Below are 22,234 nucleotides of genomic sequence, written 5' to 3'. Positions count from 1 at the left end.
GGCAAAGGAAGGATTACGTAATTAGGAAGAAGTCCACAGGCGCTTCAATTATATTGGGAACATTTTATGTCTTAAGCAGAACGTTAGGTATATGGATGGTATATTATTCTTTATGCCTTTTAGTACATCTGGAATATTTTATCATATACAAAACAAGCCACACCAATTTGGCCTAGGATGTCTCTCTGAACCACAGAATGCTTACACCAATATTTTACTAAGTTTAAGAGAATATATAGCACATTACGTATGAAAAGCAAAGGTTCAAGCTGTTTTAATGCATAAAATAATTTGTAATTATAATTAGCTTACTGCTTATAATTAAATGAGTGGTTCTTAAAAACTGAAAATAATGTTTTCCCTCTAAAATAAGGTAAGAATTCGCATTATAATCTTGTTTAGTGGTTAAGGAACTTAAATTAACAAATCTTTTGATAATTCTAATATTAGCTATTATACTATTTCTTATTAAATTTGGTTTACATTGCCCCAAAAATCCTGATCCCAGAATCTACTAAGTAGCAGCAGTTCACCAGACATCTACAAAATTACAATTTAAAATATCCTGAGGTACTTAATAAAGAACACCTCTTGAGAAAGGAATATTATAAGACTTGTGTATTTCAGAAGCAGTGTTAACAGGTTTGTTAAAATTATAACCACTTCTTTCTCCTCTCACCTAACCCCCAAAACCGCAAAGGAGTCCTCCACACACACCCACACACACCCACATGCTGGGAAAGCCCCCTCAGGCAGCCCAAGGCCCCAAAGTTCAGAGCTAGACAGATCAGTATCTGTCAACAGCAACATCAGATGAAACATCAATTCTACCTCTTAGCCGCAACGTATCGTTGGATCTCACACAGTAAACCTCAATAAACAGTGACTCCTTTTATCAATGGTCTGCTTGCGATAAAACAGGTCTGGGTATAAAGACAGCTCACGTAGGTAGCAAATTAAGATACCAGAATCCCAAGTGCATGAAATGAATCATATAAATGACCTAACCAAGGAGGCCAAGCAGGCTGGGATATGCATGCATCATGAAACTGTTTTACAATTGCAGGTTTGTTTTTTTCACTTAACAAAATGCTGCCCAAATGTTGTACTTAAATAGTCGAAGTTTTCAATTTAAAATTCCAAATTTGCATTAATATCTAATTTTGGTCAACAAGGTATTGTCATCTTCATCAGAAATTTGTTATAATTTATACTCAATAACTAAACAATAATAGCTACTATGGGAATGAAATCATTATCTAATTTGCCTTAAGGGCTGTGGGAAAGACAGCTGGTTAGTCTAGGTAGACGAACACCCTAAAGAGACAGCTTAGAAAGCCAATACTATAGATTATAAATGTGACATTTTCCCAGAAGGTTTGACCTACTTAAAAAAGGTGAATCTGGGGGCTGGCCTGGTGGCATAGTGGTTAGGTTCGCACACTCCGCTTTGGCAGGCCCGGAGTTCTCAGGTTCGGATCCCAGGAGCAGACCTACACACTGCTCATCAAGCCACGCTGCGGTGGCATCCCACATACAAAACAGAGGCAGACTGAGACGGATGGTAGCTCAGGGCCAATCTTCCTCAGACACAGACAACAAAAGCAAATCTGATCAAGTTTAAAAGGCATTCTTCAAATGAAGGGACAGAGAAGCCAAAAACAAAAACTTCGGGATAAATTAATAAAAAATATTCAAGGACCTGAAAAAAGATTTGAATAAATGAAATGACCATGTACTTAACTACAAAGGCTCAAAGTTGTAAAGAAATCAATTCTCCTTAAATTAATCTACAAATTGAATAAAATCCCAATCAAAATATAAGAGAATGGTTTGGGACAGTTGTCACAAATATTTCTAAAATCCATTTGGAAGAATACATTTGTGAGCTTAGTCAGCAAAGTCATAAAAAAAGAAAAAAGAGCACCACCTATTAAAATACATTACAAAGCAACAGTCAGACGTATAGTAGAAATACATGAATCAGCTTGAGTGATTTTCATATATTTACAAAATCCAGTAACAAAATTTAAAGGACAATCAAACTAGTTAATTTAAGCTGTGATACTGAAGCAGGAATAAACTGACAAATCAGCAGAACACAACAGGAAACTCAGAAATAGACTCAAGATTAGAGAATTTAGTATAAGATAAAAGTGGCATTTCACATTAGTGGGGAAAAGACAGTTTATTTAATAAATGGCATTGGGAAAACTGGTCAGACATTTGGCAAAATGTAATGCTAGATTGTTACCTCATCCTTATATAAAAATAAACCATATGGACCAAACATTTAAATTTAACTGGAAAATCATAGAGAGGCACTGCAAAAAAGGGTGTGTATTTTTATAATCTCAATGTAGGAAAGACCTTTCTAAGCAAATAAAAATCAGCAACCATCAAGGAAAATGTTGATAGGTATAAATAACGTGAAAATGTAAAAGAAGACAAATAGCCTAATAGAAATGTGGGTAGACGTAATTTACAGGCAATTGGTGAATTTTTAAAAAGTCAAAGTCAATAATGTGAAAAGATGACCAACTTTATAAAGAACTGCTAACAGAAACAGTAAGATATCAACTTTGCCATCAGACTGGTAAAAATTAAAAATTGGGCGAAACCAGTGTTGGCAAGGATGTGGAGAAATAAATATTTTTATACACTACTGCTAAGAACATAAAATGGTACAGTCTTTCCAGAGGGGAGTGAGGTAATCTGTATCAAAATTCTAAATTTGCCTACCCATTGACATGGTAATTTCTCTTCCAATCATTTACCCTGAGAAGATAATTGCATCAAATATTTTAAAAATCCGTGAGTTCATAATGATACTCTGAAAAAGCCAATTAGTCACTCTGGAAGGTAACAGGGCACTTACTTGTTTTTCTGAAAATTGGCTTACCAAGGTGGTGGGGAGGGGGCATTGAAATGAGAAACCCATAATCAAATATTTTATGATTTTCTTATACAAACTATATTTCAAGATTACCAAATAGCTGATGAAGAAAAGTTCTTCTTTATGGAAAAATTACAGCTAAAAAGCACTGAAAGAATTGATAGAATTTAAAAATCGTGATTTACATACCTATCAGAATGGCTAAAATAAAACAGTGACAACACCAAATGTTGGTGAGGGTGTGGAGAACTCAGATTTCTTATTCATTGCTGGTGGGAATGCAAAATGGTATGGTCACACTAGAAAATAATATGGCAGTTTCTTACAAAACTAAAAATGTACTTATCATATGACCTAGCAGTTGCATTCTTGGACATTTAAGCCAGAGAACTAAAAACTTACATTCACACAAAACCAATATATGACTGCTCATAGCATACGCATGTGTAATACCCAAAAACTGGAAACCCAAATGTCCTTCAATACATGAATGGTTAAACAAACTGTGGTATATCCATATCATGAAATAGTACTCAGTAATAAAAAGGAATAAACTATTAATAGACATAACAACTTTGATGGATCTCAAGGGAATTAAGCTGAATTTAAAAGCCAATCTCAAAAGGTTAATACTGTGGAATTCCATTTATATGTTAATCTTGTAATGACAAAATTATCAAAATGGAGAACAGATTAGTGTGGCTGGGGTTAGAGAGGAGGTGGGGAAGGGGGTGGCTGTGGCCATAAAAGGGTCGCATGAGAGATCCTTGTGATGGAAATGTTCTGATTCTTGACTGTGGTGTTAATGCACATTTATCAACACGTGATGAAAGTGCACAGAACTAAATACATGTGTGCATGCATGCAAACACTCACAAGTGCATGTAAAACTAGTGCAATCTGAACACAGTCCATGGACTGTATCAACATCAATTCCTTCTATCAATTGGTTGTGATACTGGACTATACTCGAGCAAGACACTACCACTGGGAGAAACTCGGTGAAGGGCACAAAGGATCTCTCTGTATTATTTCTTACAAATGCACGTGAATCTACAATTATCTCAAAATAAAAAGTTACTAAAGTGCTCGCTTCGGCAGCACATATACTAAAATTGGAACGATACAGAGAAGATTAGCATGGCCCCTGCGCAAGGATGACACGCAAATTCGTGAAGCGTTCCATATTTTTAGAAATTGACGACGACATAAAGAGATGGAAAAACATTCCATGCACATGGATTGGAAGAATAAACATAGTTAAAATGTCCATACTACCTAAAGCAATCTACAGATTCAATGCTATCCCAATCAGAATCCCAAGAACATTCTTCACAGAAATTGAACAAACAATCCTAAAATTCATATGGGGCAACAAAATACCACGAATTGCTAAAGCAATCCTGAGCAAGAAAAACAAAGCCGGCGGAATCACAATCCCCGATTTCAAAACATACTACAAAGCTACAGTGATCAAAACAGCATGGTACTGGTACAAAAACAGGTCCACAGATCAATGGAACAGAATTGAAAGCCCAGAGATAAAACCACACATCTATGGACAGCTAATCTTCGACAAAGGAGCAGAGGGCCTACAATGGAGAAAAGAAAGTCTCTTCAACAAATGGTGCTGGGAAAACTGGACAGCCACATGCAAAAGATTGAAAATTGACCATTCTTTTTCACCACACACCAAAATAAATTCAAAATGGATCAAACACCTAAAGATTAGGCCTGAAACAATAAGTCTTCTGGAAGAGAATATAGGCAGTACACTCTTTGACATCAGTTTCAAAAGAATCTTTTCGGACACTATAACTCCTCAGTTGAGGGAAACAATAGAAAGAATAAACAAATGGGACTTCATCAGACTAAAGAGCTTCTTCAAGGCAAGGGAAAACAGGATTGAAACAAAAAAACAGCTCACTAATTGGGAAAAAATATTTACAAGCCACTTATCCGACAAAGGGTTAATCTCCATAATATACAAAGAACTCATACTGCTTAACAACAAAAAAACAAACAACCCGATCAAAAAATGGGCAGAGGACATGAACAGACATTTCTCAAAAGAAGATATGAATACGGCCAATAGACACATGAAAAGATGTTCATCATCGCTAATCATCAGGGAAATGCAAATCAAAACTACACTAAGATATCACCTTACACCTGTTAGATTGGCAAAAACATCCAAAACCAAGAGCGACAAATGTTGGAGAGGTTGTGGAGAAAAAGGAACCCTCATACACTGTTGGTGGGAATGCAAACTGGTACAGCCACTATGGAAAACAGTATGGAGATTTCTCAAAAAGTTAAAAATAGAAATACCGTATGACCCAGCCATCCCATTACTGGGTATCTATCCTAAGAACCTGAAATCAGAAATCCCAAGAGTCCCTCGCACCCCTATGTTCATCGCAGCATTATCTACAATAGCCAAGACGTGGAACCAGCCTACATGCCCAGAAACTGATGATTGGATAAAGAAGATGTGGTATATATACACAATGGAATACTACTCAGCCATAAAAAAAGACAAAATTGGCCCATTCACAGCAACGTGGATGGACCTCGAGGGTATTATGTTAAGCGAAATAAGCCAGTCAGAGAAAGACGAACTCTATATGACTCCACTCATAGGTGGAAGTTAGTATATTGATAAGGAGATCTGATCGGTGGTTACCAGGAAAAAGGGGGGGTGGGGGGAGGGCACAAAGGGGGAAGCGGTGTACCCACAACATGACTAACAAAAATGTACAACTGAAATCTCACAAGATTGTAATCTATCATAACATTAATAAAAAAAAAAGTTGCTAAAAATCGTCATTTTGAAAACCCTAATGAAATAACGAATGTAAGCACTGATCATAAGGGGTCATTAGGTAAAAGATTGATGGGAAATTTTAGAAACTTTGGGATACATGAGGGGCTGACAACACCTTAACTTACCAATCAACCTCAACGAATGAATCAAGCCTCCAGATCTAACCCCCAGTTCATGGGCTATGTCAGCGCGTGGAGCAACAGGTTAAATGGCACCACAAGGAGGCCATCAGCCAAGTTCAGAGTGTGGAAGAATCTATTGAATAAATGACTTGATTTCTTCAACAAATAAATACCATGAAAAATAAAGAAGAGGGGAAGATTATAAATTAAAGGAGACTTAAAAGAGATATATCAACAAATGCAACATTTAGACCTTATATGGATCCTGACTTGCATAATATTAGATGGTATTAGGAATTTAATGTTAATTCTGTTTCTTCAATATGTTTTTGAGTCCCTATCTTAAAAGACCAGCGTATACAAAGGTGAAATGATATGATGACTGGCATTTGCATTCAAATACCCTGGCAGAAGAAAAACAATTACAAGATGAAGATAAAAAGAAAACAACGGTAGAATGTTGTTACCTGCTGAAACTGGGTGTATACGGGACCTCATCATACCCTTCTATTTTTGTACACGCTTAAAATTTTTCATAATAAAAACATGTTAAGAGAAGATAAGTGCACAAAGACGTACATTCAAGGAAGACTTTTTTTTCTTGAAGTGTTTCTAATAGTTCACAAAAACTAGAATCCACCTAAATGTCCGTCATGGAAGAGCTGATTAAGTAAACTATATCACACCATAAAATAAAACCCCCTGCAGCCAGAGGCCGGCCCACTGGCACAGCAGTTAAGTTCGTGCGCTCTGCTTTCGCAGCGCAGGGTTCGCCAGTTAAGATCCCAGGCAGGGACCTATGCACCGCTTATGAAGCCATGCTGTGGCAGCCATCCCACATATAAAGTAAAGGCAGATGGGCACAGATGTTAGCACAGGGCTAATCTTCCTCAAAAAAAAATCCCCTGCAGCCATTAAAGCATGATATGGATACATGGATACTAACTTTGAAAGATGGCTATGACATATAAGTGAATGAAAATACAACTTAGAAAATCGCAGGTGATCAGTATCTCCATAAGCACAGAGAGGTGTCCAGAGAGAACGTTTACTGAAATGTTGACCGTGGCTATCCCTGAATGGTAGAAATCCAAGAGACTGTTAGCTGTTGTATATATTTCTAATATTGCTTGATGTTCTTGTTTTTGTTAATTTGTTATTTGTTTTTTTATTGAGTTAATGATAGGTTACAATCTTGTGAAATTTCAGTTGTACATTAATGTTTGTCAGTCATGTTGTAGGTGCACCACTTCACCCTTTGTGCCCACCCCCCACCCCACCTTTCCCCTCGTATCCACTAAACTGTTCTTAGTCCATAATTTTAAATTCCTCATATGAGTGGAGTCATACACAGATTATCCTTCTCTGGCTGGCTTATTTCACTTAACATAATTCCCTCAAGGTCCATCCACGCTATTGCAAAGGGAATGATTTTGTTCTGTTTTGCAGCTGAGTAGTATTCCATTGTATATATGTACCACATCTTCTTTATCCATTCGTCTGTTGCTGGGCACTTAGGTTGCTTCCACGTCTTGGCTATTGTAAATAATGCTGCAGTGAACATTGGGGTACATAGGACTTTTGGGATTGCTGACTTCAAGCTCTTTGGATAAATACCCAGTAGTGGGATGGCTGGATCGTATGGTAGTTCTATTTTTAATTTTTTGAGGAAGCTCCATACTGTTTTCCATAGTGGCTGCACCAGTTTGCATTCCCACCAGCAGTGTATGAGGGTTCCTTTTTCTCCGCAACCTCTCCAACATTTGTTACTATTAGTTTTAGATATTTTTGTCATTCTAACGGGTGTAAGGTGATATCTTAGTGTAGTTTTGATTTGCATTTCCCTGATGATCAGCGATGATGAGCATCTTTTCATGTGCCTATTGGCCATCAGTATATCTTCTTTGGAGAAATGTCTGTTCATGTCTCCAGCCCATTTTTTGATTGGGTTGTTTGATGTTTTGTTGTTGAGTTGTGAGAGTTCTTTATATATTATGGATATTAAGCCTTTGTCAGATATATGACTTGCAAATATTTTTTCCCAGTTAGTGGGTTGTTTTTCTGTTTCAATCCTGTTTTCCTTTGCCTTGAAGAAGCTCTTTAGTCTGATGAAGTCCCATTTGCTTATTCTTCCTATTGTTTCCCTTCTCTGAGAAGGCATGGTGTCCGAAAAGATCCTTTTAATACTGATGTCAAAGAGTGTACTGCCTACGTTTTCTTCCAGAAGCCTTATGGTTTCAGGTCTCACCTTTAGGTCTTTGATCCATTTTGAGTTTATTTTGGTGAATGGTGAAAAAGAATGATCAATTTTCATTCTTTTACATGTGGCTTTCCAGTTTTCCCAGCACCATTTGTTGAAAAGACTTTCTTTTCTCCATTGTATGCCCTCAGCTCCATTGTCAAAAATAAGCTGTCTGTAGATGTGAGGTTTTATTTCTGGGCTTTCAATTCTGTTCCATTGATCTGTGGACCTGTTTTTGTACCAGAACCATGCTGTTTTGATCACTGTAGCTTTGTAGTATGTTTTGAAGTCAGGGATTGTGATGCCTCCCGTTTTGTCCTTTTTTCTCACGATTGCTTCAGCACTTCGGGGTCTTTTGTTGCCCCATAAGAATTTTAGGATTCTTTGTTCTAATTCTGTAAAGAATGTCATTGGGATTCCGATTGGGATGGCGTTGAATCTGTAGATTGCTTTAGGTAGAACGGACATTATAACTATGTTTATTCTTCCAATCCATGTACATGGAATGTCTTTCCATCTCCTTATGTCGTCATCCAATTCTCTCAGAAAGGCCTTGTAATTTTCATTATATAGGTCCTTCACTTCCTTAGTTAAATTTACCCCAAGGTATTTTATTCTTTTTGTTGCGATTGTGAATGGCATTGTGTTCTTGAGTTCTTTTTCTGTTAGTTCATTATTGGAGTATAGAAATGCTACTGATTTATGTAAATTGATTTTATACCCTGCAACTTTGCTGTAGTTGCTGATTACTTCTAACAGTTTTCCAATGGATTCTTTGGGGTTTTCTCTATATAAGATCACGTCGTTTGCAAACAGTGAGAGTTTACTTCTTCCCTCCCTATTTGGATTCCTTTTATTCCTTTTTCTTGCCTGATTGCTCTGGCCAGGACCTCCAGTACTATGTTGAATAAGAGTGGTGATAGAGGGCATCCTTGTCTCGTTCCTGTTTTCAGGGGGATGGGGTTCAGTTTTTGCCCATTGAGTATGATGTTGGCTATGGGTTTGTCATATATGGCCTTTATTATGTTGAGGTAGTTTCCTTCTATGCCCATTTTGTTCAGAGTTTTTATCATAAATGGCTGTTGGATCTTGTCAAATGCCTTCTCTGCATCTATTGAGATGATCATGTGGTTTTTATTCCTCAGTTTGTTGATGTGGTGTATCACGTTGATTGATTTGCGGATGTTGAACCATCCCTGTGTCCCTGGTATGAATCCCACATGATCATGATGTATGATCCTTTTGATGAATTGCTGAATTCTGGTTGCCAAAATTTTGTTTAGAATTTTTGCATCTATGTTCATCAGTGATATTGGCCTGTAGTTCTCTTTTTTTGTGGTGTCCTTGTCTGGTTTTGGTATCAGCCTGATGTTGGCCTCATAGAATGTGTTAGGAAGTGTTCCATCTTCCCTAATTTTTTGGAATAGCTTGAAAAGCATGGGTATTAAATCCTCTCTGAAAGTTTGGGAGAATTCCCCAGGAAAGCCATCTGGTCCTGGGGTTTTATTCTTTGGGATATTTTTGATTGCTGTTTCAATCTCTTTCCTTGTGATTGGTCTGCTCAAATTGTCTGCTTCTTCTTGAGTGAGCTTTGGGAGATTGTAGGAGTCCAAGAATTTATCCATTTCCTCTAGGTTATCCATTCTGTTGGCATATAGTTTTTTGTAGTATTCTCTTATAATCCGCTGTATTTCGGCAGAGTCTGTTGTTATTTCTCCTCTTTCATTTCTGATTTTGTTTATTTGAGCTTTCTCCCTTTTTTCCTTTGTAAGTCTGGCTAGGGGTTTGTCAATTTTATTTATCTTCTCAAAAAACAAGCTCTTTGTTTCATTGATCCTTTCCACTGCCTTTTTCGTTTCAATAGTATTTATTTCTGCTCTGATTTTTATTATTTCTCTCCTTCTGCTGACTTTGGGCTTCATTTGTTCTTTTTTCTCTAGTTCAGTTAGGTGTAGTTTAAGATTGCTTATTTGGGATTTTTCTTGTTTGTTAAGATGTGCCTGTATTGCGATGAATTTTCCTCTGAATACAGCTTTTGCTGTATCCCATATGAGTTGGTATGGCATGCTATCATTTTCATTTGTTTCCAGGTATTTTTTGATTTCTTCTTTAATTTCTTCAATGATCCATTGCTTGTTCAGTAGTGTGTTGTTTAGTCACCACATCTTTGTGCCTTTCTCAGCTTTTTTCTTGTAATTAATTTCTAGCCTTATAGCAGTATGATCTGAGAAGATGCTTGTTATTATTTCAATTTTTTTAAATTTGTAGAGGCTTGCCTTGTTTCCCAACATATGGTCTATCCTTGAGAATGTTCCATGTGCACTTGAGAAGAATGTGTATTCAGCTCTTTTAGGGTGAAGTGATCTATATATGTCTATTAAGTCCAATTGTTTTAGGTTTTCATTTAGCTCCACTATTTCCTTGTTGATTTTCTGTCTGGAAGATCTGTCAATTGATGTGAGTGGGGTGTTGAGGTCCCCTACTATTATTGTGTTGTTTTTAACATCTTCCTTTAGGTCTGTTAATAGTTGCTTTATGAATCTTGGTGCTCCTGTGTTGGGTGCATAGATATTTATAAGCATTATTTCTTCTTGATGAAGTGTTCCTTTGATCACTATATATTGTCCTTCTGTCTCTCTCTTTACCTGTCTTATTCTGAAATCCACCTGGTCTGAAATGAGAATTGCAACACCTGCCTTTTTTTCCTTGCTATTTGCTTGAAGTATTGTCCTCCACCCCTTCACCCTGAGCCTGTGTTTGTCCTTGGGGCTGAGGTGTGTTTCCTGGAGGCAACAAATTGTTGGATCTTGTTCTCTAATCCATTTTGCCACTCTGTGTCTTTTTATTGGAGAGTTCAATCTGTTCACATTGAGAGTGATTATTGATGCATGTGGACTTAATGCTGTCAATCTGTCACTTATTATCTTGTTTTCCTGTGTTTCTTTTCCTGTGTGCTTTAGACTACCCATTTAATACTGCAATTTCTTATGCTGGGTTTCTCATATTTTTCCTTATTTATGATTTGTGACTCTGTTCTGTACTTTATTTTAGTGTCTATCTTGAAGTTTGTATTTAGAATCTCGTGTATAATATAGTCTATTCTCTGGTGGTCTCTTACTCACTTGACCAATACTGATTTAGACCCTTTGCTCTTCCCCTCCTGAATAATTATTTTCATTTCTCATTCGAACTCGTCTTATGAATTTGTAGTTAGAGTGCTAAGATCGTCCTTGTTTTGGTAGTTTCCTTATTTTTACCCTAATGCTATAGTTGAATATTTGCTATCCTGTTCTGGTTCTATCCATCGGTCTCCCTAGTCTGTGGATTGTGTCCCCTTTCTCCCTTTTTTCTTTTTTCAGGTATGAGAGCCTTCTTAAGGATTTCTTGTAGTGGAGGGCTTTTAGTTACGAATTCCCTTAACTTTTGTTTGTCTGGAAAAGATTCAATTTCTCCCTCATATCTGAAGGAAATTCTTGCTGGATAGAGTATTCTTGGCTGAAGATTTTTATCTTTTAAAGCTTTGAATATGTCACTCCATTCTCTCCTAGCTTGTAAGGTTTCTGTAGAGAAATCCGCTGACAGTCTGATAGGGGTTCCTTTATAGGTTATTCTCTTTTTTTTTTTCTTACTTCCCTGAGTATTCTTTCCTTATCTTTCCTTTTTGCCAATTTTACTACTATGTGCCTTGCAGTAGGTCTTTTTACATTGACAAATCTAGGAGATCTGAAACCCTCCTCTACACACATTTCTCCGTCAATCCCTAGATTTGGGAAGTTCTCTTCAATAATTTCATTAAGTACACTTTCTGCTCCATTTTCCTTTTCCACATTCTCGGGAATTCCTATGATCCTTATGTTCTTACTCCTCATTGAATCCATTATCTCTCGGAGATTTTCCTCATTTTTTTTAAAATTCTTAGTTCTCTTTCTTCCTCTATCTGGAGCCATTTAGCCTGTCTATCTTCAATTATGTTAATTTGCTCTTCTATGGTGTCTACACGGGCATTCAGGGAATCCATATTCTGTTTTATCTGGTCCATTGTGTTTTTCACCTCTAGTAATTCTGTTTGATTCTTCTTTATGATTTCAATCTCTTTTGTGAAGTAACTCTAGAACTCGGCTTGTTTCTCTATCTTTCTCTCTACCTCATTGAGTTTTTTGATTATAGCTGCTCTGAACTCGTTATCACTTAGTTTACCTAAGTCCAAGTCCTCAGGACTTAATTCTATGTTTTTATCGTTTTCCTTCTGGTCTGAGGCTTTTATAAATTGCTGGATGGTAGAGGAGTGGTTTTTTCTCATGGTGGTAGAATTCCGTTGCAGTTACAGCCTGTCGCCACTAGATGGGGATCGAGAGCAGCGTGTTAGCTCTCCACCTTCGGGGCAAGATGGCTGCGCCCACTGGCTTTGCAGGGGGGGAGGAGCTGCTATTCTCACGCACTGGTCTGGATTCAGATCATTTCTGTTCTCTGGTCTCCCACGGCCCTGGGTTTATTGGGTCCCTGTGGACGGAAGCTTTCCGCCCCCATCAGCGGGTTTCCACTGAATCAGCGGCAGGAATCCTGGATGATCCCTGGTCGTGTGGCCCCTCCCCCGCTCCTTCCAGACCCGCGCCTCAGCGATCGCAGACTCTAGGGGAGGGAGCGATGTTCTCTCCTACCGTTCCAGCGCCTCCGAGGCTGTAAGTAGGGTTTATGATCTCCGCTTTCTTGGTATTGTAGGTCTCTAACGTGCTGGCATTAAGTTTATTTTCTGAAATTCAGTTTTTCCAATCCTTTGTTGTATTTTGGAGGGGAGAGAATCCTGGGTCAGCTCACCCTGCCATTTTGCTCCGCCCCTTCCTTGCTCAATGTTTTAATAATGATTATGTGTTTTTAAATTAGGCTATTTCCCTGTACACTTATATTTGCACTTTTGTGATGTATGTGTTATGCATCAACAAAAAGTTACTTTTAAAACTAAGTTATTTCCATTTCTTTTAAGAAAAAAGATAACTGAGCAAATGCAAACAATACAGAACATACCAAATACTGTAAAGGACAAAGAGAGTTAGAAATTTAGCTATTCCAAATAAATCCAAAAAGTATTCAGCCGTCAGGGGCACCAGAAGCAGGTCACATCCCAGAATGAGTCTAAACACGTCTAAGGTTGCACAAAAGGGCTTCCATACTCAGCCTCTCCCTGCCTCTCTTACAACATCTATCACCACAACAATCCACCTTGCACATATCACTCCAGCAGCAATTACAGCCCACTGTTTCCCACACAACTCATGCTGTTTCCAAGCCTCTGCCACACCCTTCCACCCCAGGCTTTTCTCCAAACTCCCTCTGCCCCTTGCCTCTTCGCCTTACCACGTAGGCATCCCCCAAAACTCAGCCAGGGCCATCGGCTCCAAGACACCTTTGAGGTCAGCTCGTCCTCTGCCCCAGGCTCAGCTAAGGGTCCCTCCGTCACATTGAAGGGGCCATCAGATTGAATGCCATACTGAAGTCATCTGTTTAAGGGGTCTAGCATGCAAGCCCCTTGAGGGAAAGAATGCTGCATGGTTTATTTTTGTAGACCCAGCAACACGTGTGGCATGAGGCACATCACAGCCCCCATCAACGTCTGCAGAGCTCAAACGCAGCTGAAGGGCTCAGGAAAACCTGAATTCCTCCCTTTCCTAAGGACACACTGACACCTCCATCCTGCACTAGAGCCATAGCGCCTAGGGTCCATGAGCTTTTCCAGGGCCCACGAAAATGGGTGAGAGCTGAAAAAAAACCTTACTGCTCCAGAATACGGAAATTTTTTTAAATCAAAATTAATATTTAATTAAATATCTACAACACATAACATTTCAACAGCAACCCAACTCTATTCATAATTACATATGTTAGATTTACTATAGGCTATGGGTACATTTTAATACTTTTACATGATATAGGGTGGGGATTTGTAAAGCAACAGTGCCGAGGGCTTGGGAAGGTCTGTAAACCTGCCTGCCTAAAAAACCTGTTCTGGCTGGTACCTTACTCAGCTGGTTTGGGATACTGAAGAAAAATCCAAATCCAAAGCAAACCAAGACTCTTAAAAACAAATAAACAAAACAAACACAAAATCCATGTAGGAACCTCCTCACATGGAGCTCCCAGGTCCCTGACAGGTAACTACTGTATCACCAGAGCCAAGAATGGGTGCAGCCCAGCGCCCCTCCTCTGGACCAGAATTCTTGAACTTACAGGGCAGGTCGGGGCTGCTTTTTCTGGACCAGGCTCCAGCAGGGTGAACAGGGAAGGTGGAAATTCAGCAAGGAATGGTCAAGGAAAGCCAAGACAAGCTGCATGCTAGGTTCCCTGAGGGCCCAACTGCTCTCCTTCTCAAGTGGTTCCTCCCCCCATGGCAAAGTTCCCAGCCGGAGAGCTGTAAACCAGCTGGGGTGAGCTCCTGAGGAGGAAAACAGGCACAGCACATAAAAGCTCAGAGCCCAGCATCATGATACGCACAAAATACTCGACTATTGACTTTAGATTGATCTTTATCAGCTCAAAAAAAAAAGTACAGGGGCCAGGGCAGTGGCGTGTGCAGTGGTTAATTTCACACGCTCTGCTTCAGCGACCCAGGGTTTGCCAGTTTGGATCCTGGCTCGTCAAGCCATGCTGTGGTGGTATCACACACAGAAGAACTAGAAAGACTTACAACTAGGATGTGCAACTATGTACTGGGGCTTTAATGAGAAAAAAAAGAGGAAGATTGGCAACAGATGTTAGCTCAGGGCCAATCTTCCTCACAAACACACAAAAAATAACTACAGCTGATTCTGGTTATTCAAAGAGGATGTGGTTTACAAAGTGGTTGTGAACACTGAGCCACTGCTCCTGGGGAAATACAGGGTTAGGTTCTGGTGAGCCTCTGGTGCCTCTGTTCACAACATTTTCATCAGCCGATCAATACATAACCTTGTTTATGTGTGTTTCTGTTTAAAGACACCTTGTTTAATACGTATTGTTGATTCATTAACACTGAACTCACAGCCAACAGCATTATAAGTCAAACCTGAGCAAAGCTTATCTAAACACGTATTTTCTCCATAAGGCACACACAGCCTTCGTGCACTTAGGAAAACGAGACAGAACTTCAGCACTGCGCTTGGGGGCTGTCTTAAACAGGGAAATCACCAACAAAAAGCACGAAAATGTGGAAAGTGTGGTACCAAACAGAGCACAAACCGGACACGTGTTTACAGTCTGAGAGCTGAAACAAGAAGGCAGCAAGTTGTCTTGTTTGACCGCAGCTGAGAACGTGAACTTTGTTGATTCAAATTTTTCACTGCTCTGCACATGTCGGGGAATGACTGAGAAAGTGCCCTGAGATTGCTTTAGGGGTTACAGATAAATTTCAGTGAGCAGGCAAATTCGCAAATGCAGAATCTGCAAATAATGAGGATTGACTGTATTACCAAAGAAAAAGTACATGTACCTTCCAGTATTTGAAGAAAGCGTGCTCTTGATCCTCTTGCAAAAGAATGGAATCCAAATAACCTAAGGATTAGAAGCTTTAGGTGTAGAAAAGCACTCGACACTGGGCAGTTAAGATGGAGAAGATTCTATAACCACAGGGCCAGCTGGCCTTCCTTCCTGCAAGAGGCAGGCTTCCGAGAAGTGGTAGATGTGACCTGAAATTTAACGGACTCCCAGGATCAATCATTTTGAACAACTGAAATATTTTGTAACGTTATATCTCCTCCCTAAATTTAAGTACTATAAAATCAAAACGTCATATATCAGGTTTTCTTTAAAGCTTGTCTTACCCATATGAAAAAAGGCACAACTTTCAAAAAAGCAGTGTTCTAACCACACACAAAATTTATATATGTGTATATTACACTAAATGCTTAATTTTCCTATATGTTTAGGAACTAATATTACATGGCAAAGAGTCCATTTGCCTTCCTTTTGAAACAAATCAATAAAAAGAGGACAAAAAATACAGCTTATTGTTCTCTTATGTGCGGAAACTAAACTGATATAGATGATCGTGTTTAAAAGTAGGAAAAAGAAGAGTTCCGCTAAGACACAAATCACTGACTGTGCAAATGATTCTAAAATTGCACCTTTATGATTTGGGAGTAGATAATCCTATCTACTGCTAACTAGCATCTGAATATGTCATTTTACCCAAAAAAGCGGGAAGGTGAAAAACTTACATTCTTTTTATTACTCTTCTTGGAAACACTGAGCGCCTAGCATACTGCTGAGTAGATGAAGGATACATGTTTACCTTTCAAAGAGAACTTAACCTCAGAAAATTACTAACTTCATACAAAATTACAATTTAACTAAACTTCATAAGAATGACAAATTACAATCAGGTCACATTTAAAGACTATGACTAAAAGTGAAATGATAATTCCACTTTATTCTGGCCTACTTCAAAAGCATAATATTTTTTTTAAAACTTTTAGATAGAGAACAAAATTCTATGTTGAAAGTAAATCTCGGTAAAAACGAAATACCAAAAACTGGTCATTATAATTAAAAGAAAAAAAGTTAACAGGAATTTGCTTTAAATTTTTTCAGCTGAGTATACATTTATAGACTAGGACCATGTAAGGATTAAATAAACATTTGAAAACCTGTTGGCCTTTCTCTTCCAAATGTTTAGTTACATAATTCAAATCAAAGCCCTATTACATATATTAGAAAATCAGTTTATTCTTCTTTCACTGACATAAAACTTTTGAGGAAGACATTTTCAATGTATTAACTTATGAATGATTTTAAAATCTTTGACCTCAACCATTTTTAGATAGGTTAAAAAAACAGTCTTCCACCCTAGGTATTTAGATAACACAGGAGATGCAAAATAAACATTAGCTAACTCTGACACCCTCACAAGTGTGACTTCTGTAACTGCTTCATTACATAATGACATCAGCAGCTGGCCTTTCCTGAGGAAGAGCCATAGTCAATTCTAATAAATAAACCGTTGATTGCTATTCACCTTGAATGCACCACCCACTGACAAATCAACACCCACAATCCCACAGACCTGTCTTTGTGACCTTCATTTTGGGGCAAATACACAAAGTCATAATTTGTTTTCTCTACTCAAGGTAGGTAAGACTCTGAGAGCTCTAACTATTCTGGACAGTTGAGTTTTCCAAAGGGTTAGAGACTTAACCATTTGGAAAGAATATTTCATACGCTTTCCTTCTTAAACATGGTATAAATTCGATTTACTGACTATAAATTCTATTTTTCTTGATTCACAATCACCAGTGAGAATATTAATCCTTGTACGGTGTGTTGGAAGACAATTCTCCATGGGTCTCTTGTCCTTCTGCATGACTTATGAGCAGAGGCACTGGCTGCTTTCGCTCTGAACTATCTTTTCAAGGATGTGTGTACAGCAAACAGCCTGGGAAGACAGATATGATCTCCCTCCAGACTAGAGGGCAGGTTTGCTTACTCTCCTGTTTAATAAATATAAAGACTCCCTCTGGGCTAAGGTTGGGCAGCTTTGCTCACAGCCCTTTATAAAACATTTGGATTACCTAAACTCAGGGTTCCACAGCTGCGGACTTATGGGGCAAGAGCAACTGACACAAACATGAAGCTCAGGCTGTTGACTATGCTATAATGTAGTCCTTTGTCTCTGACCCAAGAGTCTCATGTCTTCTGCCAGCATCCAGATTGGGATTACCTAAACTCAGGGTTCTTCAGCTGTGACACAAACACACTGCATGGGCAGCATCCATCTGGGTCACTCTGTACTGCCCCTGTGGGACTTATGGGGCAAGAGGAGTTGACACAGACATGAAGCTCATCCTTTTGGCTGTGCTGTAATACAGTCCTCTGTCTCTGACCCAGGAGTGCTATGTCTTCTGCCAGAGTCCAGTAAACCACGACAGGCTGACTTGTCAGCTTTCAAGTAAGACAAAATCTCAGACTCTTCACAGTTCTTGACAGTTGTTGGTGACAAAAATGGGATGCTGGCAGAGACAGGGCTTTCTGGAACAGAAAAGACAAAGGTCCCACGGGTTTAGGGGATGTAAGAAGATTCCCTGGGATCCAGTAGCAAAAGTTCTTGTCCAAGTGGTGGGTTTGGGGGAGTAAGGTTTAATTAACCTTTGAGGATAAGCAGCAACGGTAGGACTGAAACAAGCTGCCCAAATGTACTATGGTTATTGCTCACTCTCCCTGCGGTGGGAGGTGGAAGGGATGTTACTGTGACAATGAGGCAGCTAGCCCCATGGCCCCAGATGAGAGGCAATGTGACTACAGCTGTTGAGTAAGGGAGTCCGCAGAGCTAAAACAAGTTATGTCAGCAACGAGGATCTAGAGCTTTGGGTGACCAAAAAGTTCATTAAGTTGAGCCATGAAAAGCCACCAGGACACTTGAAACTAAAAGTTAAGTGTGCCTTGCTTACTGGCACAGAGCTGTTCTCCCCGCTCCATGCCCCCTGACCCCTCCCCTCACCCTCTTCTCTGACATCTGCTTTAAGAAGGATAATTAGAGGTGAACCAAGGTTTCTTGGTCCTCAAGAGGGAGTGAAGGCCTTATGCACCCAAGCACACTGGGGAACTTCAGAGACAGGAGGAACTCAAACTATTACGGCTCTGTGGACACAGGCACCCAAGTCATCACCCTACCTGCCGGGGGCCGAGGCAGCGTTTGATCGGCTGTTTGACAGGGTCCAGCCGATCGAGAAGAGCCGAGGGGTGCAGGGCGGCCCTCCGCAAGAAAATGAAAAGCCGGCCTTCCCCCAAGCTACGCTGAACTTTAAAAACTTGTTTTTCTTCTCTTTGTCTTATACCCCATTTTCCTACTCATGCTGTAATTTTTCCAGATGGCCGCTTTAGAGAAAAAAGCATGCTCCCATCGCGGGGTTGGTACTGAGAAAAATATGTGACCACCTGCACGTAGCAAGGGGCAAGTTCCCCCTGACGCACATAGACAGTGGGAGAACTTTCCTCCCTAACGAGGGGTTCATACTAAAGAGAATATCTGGATCAAAGCAGCTGCCTCCTTCTGGTTGATGTTTTGCTCTTCCTCCAGTTTCCCTGATAAGCATAGATATACTTCTTCCTCGGTAGTTAATTAGAATTTTCCTCCATATGTTAGTTATTGAAAAATATATTATTCCCCTCATGTGTCTGGCAAAACATTATAGAAGTCTTTTCTTAATTGCTGAAGTCGCTTTTGTGCAGGAAAAGATAGTTAACCTCTCCCCCCCTAAAAGTTAACTCTGTTCCCTGTAAGATTATACTTATCAATGAATGCTTTGTGGTTTACTCTGCAAGAACATCTGTACTGCTATATTTATCCCCTGCTAAAAAAGATATAAAAACGCTGTGAAAACCAGTAAGACAGACTTGCTTTGTACTTCCTTATCTCTCTGAGAATATTTGTAGAGCTATTTCTGTACTAATATTGAAAAATATAAAAACGACACTTGTGCACAGTAAAGACGGACTTGATTGCACCGACTCAAGTCTCACGTCCCCTCCTTCACTGCGCCGACTCCGTCTCTCCCTCAGGAACCTGGACTCTGCTGGAGCTGGACTCCGGCACCTACCCACCCGTGTGTGGTGAGGAGGTACTCAGATTCAGCTAATGGGGTTTGGACCTAGATTCACAGTGGGGAAGGAAAACTAATGTGATCTAATGGGTGAGGTCCTTCAGGGCAATTCAAAGTATTGTTGGTTGTTTCTGCATCTGAATGTATAAGTGACATATTATTTATACTCCCCTGCCCATAGTGCCAGAGGAGATTCTCCCCCATCAGGAAGGGGTTACAGGTAGAGAAATGTTAGCAGGACAAGCCCCCCAGCCATTTGTCAGCACTGGGTAGGTCAGGATTTCATGCAAGTGCCCCTACCCTCTGATGTCTAAAGTTTTCAATACATGAAAGATGTCCTGTTGGTTGGCAAGTCAGAAATCTCAGTCTCAAAGGTCTTGAATATGCTGTTATCACACCTCCACCAGCAGAATCCAGGGGTCTACTCGCCAAGTAAAGTTTCTTGGGACTCTGTAGGTGGACTCATAACCCCCACTCCCTTTGGCCATCAAGGAACAACAGCTGTCTCTTCAGCCTCCCACCACCAAAAGGCAGCCCAGCACCTTGTTGGACTCTTTAGGTACTGGAGACAGTGTGTTCCTGAGATGGCTTTGTGATGTGTCAGCATGGCCAGGCTGAACTACAGTCCCCAGAATGTCCTTTCCAGTATGCTTCTCATTACACTGGGCCACAAGGTATATTCTCTCCATAGAGTTAGAGAACAGAAGGGGGCAGTAACCATTTTGAAGCTTATACATTTTGCAGACGTAATTAAATTCATCATCAGCTGACCTTAAGTTAATTAAAAGAGAAATTGTCCTAGGTGGGCCTGACTTAATCAGTTAGAAGCCCTCTAGAAGGACATGGCCTTCCCTGAGCCCAGAGACTCCAAACTGCAGCAGGGTCTCCAACTGCTGTGCCTCCCCCTGGATCCTCTCTGCTGACCACCGCCTGGAACCAGCTTCAGCTGGTGTCTGTGGGGTTCAGCCTGCTGCTCCTCGGCCCTTCCTGACTGTCTGCCTGACTCTGGACTGCCAACCTCCACCTCCCCTCCAGTATCTGCAGAAGACACGTAGGGAGCAGTAATGAGGCACTCCTACCCCTCCCATACAGAGAGGTATCCCTTGGAGGCCTTGTGGGGAGTCACAACTCCTACCCTCACCTCAGGTGTCAACAAGGACTGAATCAGGAATCTGATTCAGGAACCTGAATAAAAAAAGAAAATCAACTGATGCCAAGACCAAGATGACAGAAAAGTTCGAATAATATGACCAAGGTTTTAAAGCAGACATCATGAAAATGCTTCAAAAAGCAATTACAAATAGGGGCTGGCCCCGTGGCCGAGTGGTTAAGTTCGCGCGCTCCGCTGCAGGCGGCCCAGTGTTTCGTCGGTTCGAATCCTGGGCGCGGACATGGCACTGCTCATCAGACCACGCTGAGGCAGCGTCCCACATGCCACAACTAGAGGAACCCACAACGAAGAATACACAACTATGTACCGGGGGGCTTTGGGGAGAAAAAGGAAAAAAAAAAAAATCTTTAAAAAATTTAAAAAAAAAAAAAAGCAATTACAAATATGCTTGAAACAAATGAAAAATTAAAAGGTCTAATAAAAGAAATGGAAGTTATAAAGAACTAAATGGAAATTTCAGAACTGAAAAATACAATAACTGCAATTTTATAAACTCAGTGAATGGGCCCAACAGCAGAATAGAGGGAACAAGGGAAAGAATCAGTGAACCGGAAGATAAAACAATAGAAATTACCCAATCTGAACAATGGAGAAAACAGACTTAAGAAAAAAATAAATGAACAGAGCCTCAGAACCTGTGGGACTATAATATTCCTTTGTCAGAGTTCCAAACGTACAGGGTAAAGGGCAGGGATAAAAAAGTAATGGCTGAAAACTTCCCAAATTTGGTAAAAGATATAACCCTACAGACTCAAGAAGTTAAGTGAACCCCAAACAGTACAAACCTAAAGAAATACACTCCAAAACACATCATAATCAAACTTATGCACACTAAAGACAGAAAAAATCTTGAAAGCAGCCAGAGAGAAAAAAATAATACCTATAGGGGAAAAACATTTCAAACGACAGTGGGTTTTTCATCACAAATCATGGAAGCCAAAAGGGAGTGGCACAACATTTTTCAAGGGCTGAAAAAAAAGAAGTGTCAACCCAGAATCCCATGCCCCATGAAAATATTCTTCAGAAATGAAGGAGAAGTCAAGGCATTCTCAGAAGAAGGAAAACTAAGAGAATTTGTTACCAGCATACCTACCCTAACAGAATGGATAAAGGAAGTCTAAGTAGAAAGAAAATGATAAAAGACGGAAGTTTGGACCAACAGGGTCAATCCACCGACAGGATACAGCAATCCTAAATGTGTATGCAAATAACAAAGCTGTTAAATATGTGAAGCAAAAACTGAGAGAACTGAAAGGAGAAAGGGATAAAGCCACAATTATGGTTGGAGAGCTCAACACGCTTTCTCAACAACTGATAGAATAACTAGACAGAAGAGCAACAAGGACAAAGAAGAACTCAACAATAACATCAACCAACAGGATGTAATGGCTATCTGTAGAGCACTGCACTGA

General features: G+C 39.8%; 1 protein-coding gene and 1 non-coding gene across 15 annotated transcripts in view; one reads left to right on the top strand and one right to left on the bottom strand.

Annotated features, from left to right (window-relative positions):
• The window catches only part of C4H2orf76 (chromosome 4 C2orf76 homolog), a 128,920-nt gene that overhangs the window by 97,276 nt on the left and 9,410 nt on the right, over positions 1–22,234 (bottom strand). The window contains exon 1 of one of the 14 annotated variants that reach the window (XM_044769092.2): positions 15,547–15,603. The exons of 12 other annotated variants lie outside the window; for them this stretch is intronic. The gene's annotated coding sequence lies outside the window, so the exon portion shown is untranslated. Of the gene's footprint in view, positions 1–15,546; positions 15,604–22,234 lie in introns of those variants that run through there. One more of the 14 variants, XM_070507531.1, reaches the window with a different exon arrangement.
• Positions 3,982–4,088, top strand: LOC123285412 (U6 spliceosomal RNA). Its single transcript, XR_006527158.1, has one exon. It is a non-coding gene; the product is annotated as a U6 spliceosomal RNA (small nuclear RNA).

Source organism: Equus asinus, chromosome 4, assembly GCF_041296235.1.
Source record: "Equus asinus isolate D_3611 breed Donkey chromosome 4, EquAss-T2T_v2, whole genome shotgun sequence".
Taxonomy (NCBI): domain Eukaryota; kingdom Metazoa; phylum Chordata; class Mammalia; order Perissodactyla; family Equidae; genus Equus; species Equus asinus.
This window is presented reverse-complemented; position numbering and strand designations above follow the sequence as displayed.